The sequence below is a fragment of the Dasypus novemcinctus genome, chromosome 11 (assembly GCF_030445035.2).
Source record: "Dasypus novemcinctus isolate mDasNov1 chromosome 11, mDasNov1.1.hap2, whole genome shotgun sequence".
Taxonomy (NCBI): domain Eukaryota; kingdom Metazoa; phylum Chordata; class Mammalia; order Cingulata; family Dasypodidae; genus Dasypus; species Dasypus novemcinctus.
The window spans coordinates 52,321,961-52,331,102 of record NC_080683.1 but is presented as its reverse complement, the minus strand read 5'-3'; the positions used below and the strand labels follow the sequence as shown (position 1 = coordinate 52,331,102).

Below are 9,142 nucleotides of genomic sequence, written 5' to 3'. Positions count from 1 at the left end.
CCATGTGGTGAACTGAGTGCCCACATTGCAAGTCAGTGCCTGTGCAAGTGAGTCACGCAGCAAGATGATGATGTAACAAAAAAGAGACGAAAGGGAGAGTCAAGGTGAGGTGCAACAAAAAACCAGGAACTGAGGTGGTGCAAGTGACAGGGAACCTCTCTTCACATCAGAGGTCCCCAGGATCGAATCTTGGTGAATATTAGAGGAGGAAAATGAGAAGAGAAGACAAAAGAAAAAAAAAAAGAAATAGATAACAGAAGATCACACAGTGAATGGACACAGACAGCAAAAACAGCAGGGTGGAAGGGGGAAAAAATTACACGCAAAGCATGAGCAATGAAGGAAAAAATAGAGATAAATGGGACCTCTTCAAAATTAAACACTTTTATTCTCCAAAATACTTTGTCAAGAAAGTGAAAAGGCAGCCTACTCAATGGGAGAAAATATTTGGATACCGCATATCTGATAAGGATTTGACCTACATGCCATATAAAGATATCATACAACCAGTGATAAAAAGACAAGCAACTCAATTTAAAAATGGGCAAAAGACTTGAATAGATATTTCTCCAAAGAGGAAATACAAATAACCAAAAAGCACATGAAAAACTGTTGAACATCACTAGCTATGAGGAAAATGCAGATGAAAACTACAATGAGTCACAATTTTACATTTTATAGAATGGACATCATAAACACACACACACACACACACACACACACAGAGGGCTACTAGTGATGGAGAGGATGTAGAGAAGTAGGAACACTCCATCATTGTTGATGGGAATGTAGAGTGGTATAGCCTCTGTGTAAGAATATTTGTCAGGACCTCAAGAAATTGAATATAGAACTGCCATATGATCCAGTGATCCCATTACTAGGAATACATTCAGAAGAACTGAAAGCTAGGACACGAAATCACATTTGCATACTGATGTTCATAGAAGCATTATTCATAATTGCTAAAATATGGAACCAGCCCAAGTGTCCATCACCTTTTGAATGAATGGCTAAACAAAATGTGCTATATCTATACAAAGGAATACTATTCAGCTGTAAGAAAAAATGAAATCAGGAAATTTATGACAACATGGATGAGCCTTGAGGATATTGTGTTGAGTGAAATAAGCCAGGCAAAAAGGACAAATATTCTATGGTCTCACTAACATGAACTAAATACAATGAGTAAACTCATGGAGGTAAACTCTAGAGTATAGGTTATTAGGAGATAAAATGTGTGGTGGGAAGGGGAGCAGGTGATTAATATATGTAGAATATTTTTTCTTTTTTTAAAATTTATTGAAATATATCACTCATACATAAACATACATAAACAGTAAGTGTATAATAGTTGTGAACTTACAAAGCAAACATATATAACATCAAACAAACATATATAACATCTCACCCTACCACCAATAACTTGCATTGTTTTTAAGCCTTTTTAATGAATGATTAAAGAGCATTGTCAAAATATTACTACTGAACAAAGTAGTTTTCCCCTAACCAAACCGATTGTTATTATCTTTATATCATACATAAACAATTAAGTGTATAGTACATAAACATACATACGTAAACAATTAAGTGTATAGTAAACATCCATAAGCAATTAAGTGTGTAGTAAAAGTTGTGGACTCGCAAAGCAAACATGCATAACATCATACAGGGGTCCCATACATCAACCCTCCACCAACACCTTGCATTGTCATGAGATGTTTGTTACAAACTATGAAAGAACACTGTCAAAATCTTACTACTAATCATAGTCCTTATCTTACATTTGGTGTGTTTTCCCCCAAACCACCCTATTATTTTTTTTAATATATTTTTTTATGACAGAAGTTGTAAACTTACAAAACAATCATGCACATGTACAGAATTCCAAACAACACCCCTCCATCACAATGTGGTGTGTCATTTGCTACAGGAAAAATAATATCATCTGATTGTTACCATGTCCATATTGTACATTTGGCTCACATTTTCCATACTGCCTCAGTATCAACGCACTACCTCTTTAGCATAGATGCAAGAATATTATATTATTACTACTAACCACAGTCCATAGGTCACTCCAGCTGTATTTTTCCCATGCTTCTCCACATTCCCATCACCCTACAGTAGTGATATACATTTGTTCTGGCCAACAAAGGACACTCTTGCATCTGTATCATCAACCACAATTCTCGCCTACCTCTTGGTTTACTGTGCTATCCAGTTCCTAGATTATTCTCAAGCATTCTTTCAACTGGCATTTACATAACTAGTCTACCATTTCCACTCACATCCCCATTTATAAACTAGCTGTTACTCACTGTGTGTTACCATCTACTCTATACATTTCCACAATTTTACAGTAAAGCTAATTAAAACTTCTACATACATTAAACATCAGTAGTCCACTCAGTCCTTCTCTTATCTCCTTTAAGAATCCACCACCTACCACCAGGTCTTGAAGATATTTTCCAATAATTTCTTCTAGAACTTTTATGATTCTTGCTTTTATTTTTAGTTTTTTGATCCATTTTGAGTTAATTTTTGGAAAAAGAGTGAGATAGGGGTCCTCTTTCCTTCTTTCAGCTATGGATGTCCAATTTTTTCAGGACCATTGGTTGAATGGATTGTTCTGCCTGAGCTGTGTGAGTTTGACAGGCTAGTCAAAAATCACTTGACCATACCTGTGAGGGTCTGTTTCTGAACCATAAATTTGGTTCCATTGGTCTATTGTGTCTGTCTCTAGGCCAGTACCACGTTGTTTTTACCACTATAGGTAGGTATTATGATTTAAAGCCTGGAGATGAGGGTTCACGCTTCCTTTTTATGATGTTTCTGGCTATTCAGGACTCCTTACCCGTCCCAATAAATTTAATGATCGTGTTTTCAATTTTTTCTTTAAAGCTGGTGTTATTTTTATCAGGATTGCATTAAATCTGTATATCAATTTGAGTAGAACTGATATCTTAATGATATTTAGTCTTCCAATCCATGAGCATGGAATGTTCTTCCAGTTATTTAGGGGATTAGGGTTTTTTAAATTTGTTTTAACATTGAGTTACAGTTTTCTGAATACAAGTGCTCTATACCATTGGTTAAGTTTATTCCCGACTACTTGAGTTTTATCTGTCATATTTTATTTTCACCACTCTTTTGACACTTTTAGTTACTTTTATTGATATAATCTTCATTTCTAGACTCTCTTCCAGGCCTCTCTCTCCTTTCTTTTCTTTTCAGGCTCTAGCACACCCTTTAGTATTTCCTGAAATTCTGGTCTCTTGCTTAGAAATTCTCTCAGTTTCTGTTTATCCGTGAATATGCTAATTTCACCCTCAGTTTTGAAAGACAGTCTCTCTGGATATAAGATTCTTGGCTGGAATTTTTTTCTTGTACTATCTTAAATATATCAGCCCACTGTCTTCTTGCCTCCATGGTTTCTGGTGAGAAATCGGCACTTAATCTTATTGGATATAAGTTATGCATTGCTTTTCTCTTGCTGCTCTCAGAATTCTCTCTTTGTCTTTGGCCTTTGACATTCTGATAAGTATGTGTCTTGGAGTTGGTCTGTTTCAATTTTTTCGGATGGGAGTATGTTGTACTTCTTGGACAGGGATATCTATGTCCTTCAATAGGGTTGGGAAATTTTCTACCATTACATCTTTAAATATTCCCTCTGCCCCTTTTCCCTTCTCCTTCTGGGACACCCATGACACGTTATGTTTACATGCCTTTTGCTGTCATTTAGTTCCCCGAGACCTTGTTAAATTTTTTCCATTCTTTTCTTCATCTGTTCTTTTGTATGTTCACTTTCACAAGCCATTTCTTCAAGCTCACCAATCATTTCTTCTGCCTCCTCAAATCTGTTATTATATGATTACAATGTTTTTTAAATTTCATTGATTGCAACTTTCATTCCCATAAGATCTGTATGCTTTCAAATTCTTCTTTGTGCTCATCCAATATTTTCTTAATATCCTTAATCTCTTGAGCCATCTCATTGAATTTATTAAGGAGATTTGTCTGAACATCTATGATTAGTTGTCTCAATCCCTTTATGTCATCTGGAGGCTTATCTTGTTCCTTTAACTGGGCTATAGCTTCCTGTTTCTTGGTGTGGATTGTAATTTTTCGTTGGTGTCTTCACATGTGGCTTACTAGACTATTTATTCTGGGTGCAGTTTTTCTCTTTAGCTTAGGGCTCCCTATCCTTTCTCCCTTGCTGGTTGTGCAGTCGGAGCCAAGCACGTAGTTGGTGCTGCAAGCTGTGGAGGCTCAAGTTGCCATCATTGCACCAGGGACCAATGAAGCTTCTTCCAACTTTCTCCTTTGCCAAGGGTAGGGACAGAGTTACAGCTCTGCGGAATAATCCACGTGCAGGCCTAGACTGTAGTTGCCCAGAGAGACTGGTGAAACTTCACATCCCTTTCTCCCCTGCCTGGGCTGGGATGGAGTTGCAAGTGTGGGCAGCAATCTATGCAGTGCGGGTCCAAGATGACCACAGTTGCCCTGGAAGACTTCTGAATTTTCAGTCTATGCCAGCCAAAGTTACCTGCACGTTCCTATATAGGCTGGTGCAGGGCTCCTCAGCCTCCTCCCGGTCAGAGGCCGGGCTGAAGCCTAGGCTAGGGCTGCAGGCTGATCTACATGGAAGAATCTGGTTCCTGCCCACACTGAGAGTTTCAGTCAGCCTGGCTTCCCCTCAGGCTGGGGGTGGGGTAAAAATGGTGGCTACTGGTCTCTTTCTGACTTGGGCTGGTTCACACCCCAGCTGTTCCCAGGGTTATCTCTTAGCCAGCCAAGTCTACCAATCAGTAGCTGAAATCGGCAGCCAACCGTCTTCTCCTCCCCTATTTCTGGGAAATGGAGCTTCCAATTCCTGTCACAGAACAGCTCCTGGGGCGGCTAGTGCCGCCAGAGTAGGATAACCACCAGCCTCCACGGCTTGGCCGGTAATTTCCTGGAGAGGCTGGTACAGGTCCCCACAGCTTCCTCCCTGCTGGAGGTGGCACTGGGGTCTAGGCTAGAGCTGCAATATGATCTGGATGGAAAGAAGCCGGTCCCCACCAGCACTGGGATTCTCAGTCCGCCCCGCTTCCCCCTGTCCCAGGCACGGAGTTAAGATGGCGGCTCCCAGCCTCTTTCTGACTTGGACAGCCTCAAACTTAGCTTTCTCAGGATTACACCGTAGCCTTCTGAACTTTCTCATCAGTAGCTAAAATTCGTGCCCAACTGTCTCTTCTTTCCCCGTTTTGGGGAAATGGAGCTTTCAATTCCAGCTGCAGAACAGCTCCCGAAGCGACTTGTGCCTCCAGTGGAGGATGGGCACCGGCCTCTGGGGCGTGGAGTACTCTACTTATGAGTCTTCTCTGCAGATGTGCAGTCTCCTCCTTCCACTCCTTCAAGGATGTTGCAGGATGCTCTTCTGGTCTCCTGGAGCCCCCAAACAGGTGCTTCAGCTAGTTTCAGAGAGCTCTGGGTATTTGCTAATTGCCCTGTAGCAGGAGTTGACTGTAGGAGCTTCTTACTCCGCTGCCATCTTCCATTGTTCTTGTATGCAGAATTTTTAATAAGGTTTATTGTAAAATTATGGAAATGAATAGAATTGATGGTAACACATTATAGTGAATATACTTAACACTGTGAAAATATAATGAGATTGTGGACATAAATGTCAATTGAAAGGAAATTAGAGAATAATCTAGGGTATGTATAACCGTGATTTCAGTGGTAGATGAAGTTTGTGAGTAATGACATAAATATAAAAATGTTCTTTCAAAAAGTGTTAAGAATATGGTGATACACAGGAAAATTACAACTAATGTAACTTATGGACGATAGTTAATATTGTAATATTTTTGAAGCATTGGCAAAGAAGATTTTTTGTCAATTCTAAGAGACAACTTTAGGGAGGTATAAAGGTATATGGGTTTTTCTTTTTGGAGTAATGAAAATGTTCTGAAATTGAGATGATGAGAGAGCACAACTCTTTGATGAAAATGAGAGCCTCTGTGGATCAGGTGTAAGCCAGTGGTTGAGTGCCTGCTTTGCACGTATGAGGTCCTGGATTCAATCTCCAGTACCTCCTAAAAAAAAAGTGAAGGCCACGGAGTGTACACTTGGAACAGATTGTACAAGACAGGCTGTATAATGCAGGGAATCTGGTGGTGGAAGATGGACTATGGTTAACAGGACACATCTGAGAATATTCTCTGATGAACTATAACAAATGTATAATACAAATACAGGGTGTTAATGATCGGGTGGCTTGGGGGAAAATACACCAAATTACAGCAAATACATCAAAATACTATAATTAGTATTAATATTTTGATGATGCTAATTCAAAGTTTATAAAAAACATTTCACAACAATGCAAGGTATCCATGGTGGGGTGATATATGGGAGCCCTGTATGTTTCATGTTTGTTTTTTAAGTTTACAACTTTTACTATACAACTTATTGTTTATTTTTATTCATGTGTGAATGATATACTTCAATAAAATTTTATTTTAGAAAATAAATCTGGGAATCATTGCACAAAAATCCTCAAATGACCTTCATTCATGTTCCCTGAAATGGTGGATATGTCTAAAGGGCTCTTTCCCCATGAGAGGTTGGCACACTATCCCCCCCCCTTTTTTTTTCTTTTATATTTGAGTTTATTCTTTATTTTACTGTTAAAAACACTAATATATTTGAATATTAAAACAAAAAAAAAGAGCTAATAGTGAGCATGTTATGATTACAATCCTTCACTTATTCACTACTGCATTTAAATACCAGTAATGAGTTAGTCGCTGGCCCCCACTAAGAAGTTTGACACTGAATACCACCTCTGGGTACTGTTCATCATCCTCATATGCTTTTCCATTGTAATGGCACCATCTTTCATGATTGGGATCAAAGTCCACCAGTTTTACCTGATCCATTTCATCAGTTTCTTCTACTTTCCTCTTAGGTAGAATTTTTTCCAGCACAGACAGTGTATCAGGAGAGAGAAAACCATTCTTAGAAAAGTTTACCTTAAATTCTATGATTAGGCAATCCTTTTTCCATGGCCTATGATAAACTAGCATGCCTTCTTTTAACACACACTTGATATCTCCATGCTTGACAATCTGACCTGGAGGAGAGGTGATGACAATGGTACAGTTGTCAAGAGTGGATATCGCCTTTTGGAAGCCACACAGTGCTTCAACCAGCTTATGTCCATACACATGAAAAGGTCTTCTCCTCATCTAGTAAAAACAGCATGATCCTTCTGATCTAAAGCAATAATAATATCTCCTGGCTCAGGTCTTGGTTCTTGGTCTCCTTTACCATGGAATATTATCTTCTGGCCATCTTTCATGCCTTTATCCATATGAACTTCTAGAATCTTCTCTTGAACTATCTTCCTTCCATTGCAACCTTTACATCTATCTTTAGGACTGATCCAGTTAGCACTCCATGCAAACAGACTGAATTTGCTGAACCATGCTATATCCTATCTGATGAATTCTTATTTGCATTCCAGTACCTCAGCAATTGGGACAGCACTCTACTCCTCCTTTCTTACCACCTCAGCCTTCACATTTGTCACAAATCACATTCTTCTGCAGAGCTAGTTTTCTGGTTGCAGTTATATAAATCTCCTAAGGTTACTGACAACTGATGTACAACATTTTTACTTCTCTTTTCTCTCTGCATCCTTCCAGCACCTCCAAAAAATATATCAAAGGTGGCCACTGGGAAGCCAAAACCCCCATCTGCTCCACCCTCTTTGATGGCCTGTTCTCCTCCTTTGTCATATAATTCTCTTTTCTTTGCATCAGAAAGCACTTCATAAGCTTGAGAAATCTGTTTAAACTTCACACCTTCATTTGGATTCTTATCAGGGTGGTACTTCAAGCCTAGTTTCCTGTAAGCCTTTTTCAACTCCTTCTGGGTGGCATTGGGTTTGACCCTAAAACATCATAGTAAGTGGTTTCTTTCACCATTTTCTATATAAGGTGAGCAGGCCGAGGGCGATGATGAGGAGCTGGAAGGAGCGTTCTGGAAATTTCCCAGCATGCTACCCTTTTGATCTTTAAGTAACACTACATCTTTACCCAATGACTTTAAATTAATTCTTTGCTCAATTTTACATGAAAGAATGTGCTCTTCTGGGGCACTGGCAGAAAAAGTATGAAAAGAAAGGCAAAGAGACAAGCTGCCATGGATATGACATTGAAGTAAAAGTAAGGCAGGTTTGCAGGACACTAATAGTTAAGCCAGCACTGAGGCTGCTATGCAGAGGAAGCTCCTACAGTAGCCAGGACTTTCTGTTAATGTTCTGTACCAACCACACTATATATGTAAGCACAGTAGGCACCGCTACTGGGGTGAGCATCCCATAGAAGATTTCAACAGCCTGCACAGCCCTGAATCACAGAACAATTAAGAGCAGCAGCCAAGTGAGATCATGAAAGTCAACTCTCCATGAGATCATACCTGGTCTGTGGGGGGCATGATCAGTAAGTCCAAAAGCAGGAAGCAGTACCTCCAGGCAGGAGGAGGTCCTAGTGGGAGGATCTCATTTGTGAAGTCCCTGTTGGTCAGGATTTTATATAGATGTGATACATAAGGAAGGAAAAATGGATCAGAAGTTCTCATGTAGAAAAATGCCCAGATAAACAGAAGATTACAGTGGGGTGGGGCTGAGGTGGGGCATCCAGGAGCAGCTCAGTGGGTGGTTAAACTTTCCATTCCAGTGTACAGCCAGAATTTATTTATTTTTAGAGCCCTGCCTTCAGTTCCCACTCCTGCCCCTTCCTGTTACCAGTAGCTGCGAAGTCTAGGCTTTCTTATGGCTTCTTTAATGTTCTTCTGCAAAATATCTTTTAAAAGTCCTTATTTGCTTATACAATGTTTTACAAAAAATGTTTAAACACACGGTTGTAATATTTTCTTAAAATTTTTCTACTATGAAAGTAATGGAGATAGAAAACTTGGAAAATATAAAATTGTAGGAAAAAAAACAACAACCCCTAATTCCTACAGTAAAAAACAACTGCTATTAACATTTTAGTGCATTTCCTTGTTTTCATACTAAGCATTTAAAAATTAATTTGTTTTTATTAAAGTAGTATAAAAGCATAGAAAACCTTCTAAAATATACAAACAT

General features: G+C 39.1%; 1 pseudogene; it reads right to left on the bottom strand.

Annotated features, from left to right (window-relative positions):
• Nucleotides 1–6,804: 6,804 nt before the first annotated feature.
• LOC101419404 (dnaJ homolog subfamily A member 1-like) lies at nucleotides 6,805–7,976 on the bottom strand (annotated as a pseudogene).
• Nucleotides 7,977–9,142: the final 1,166 nt, after the last annotated feature.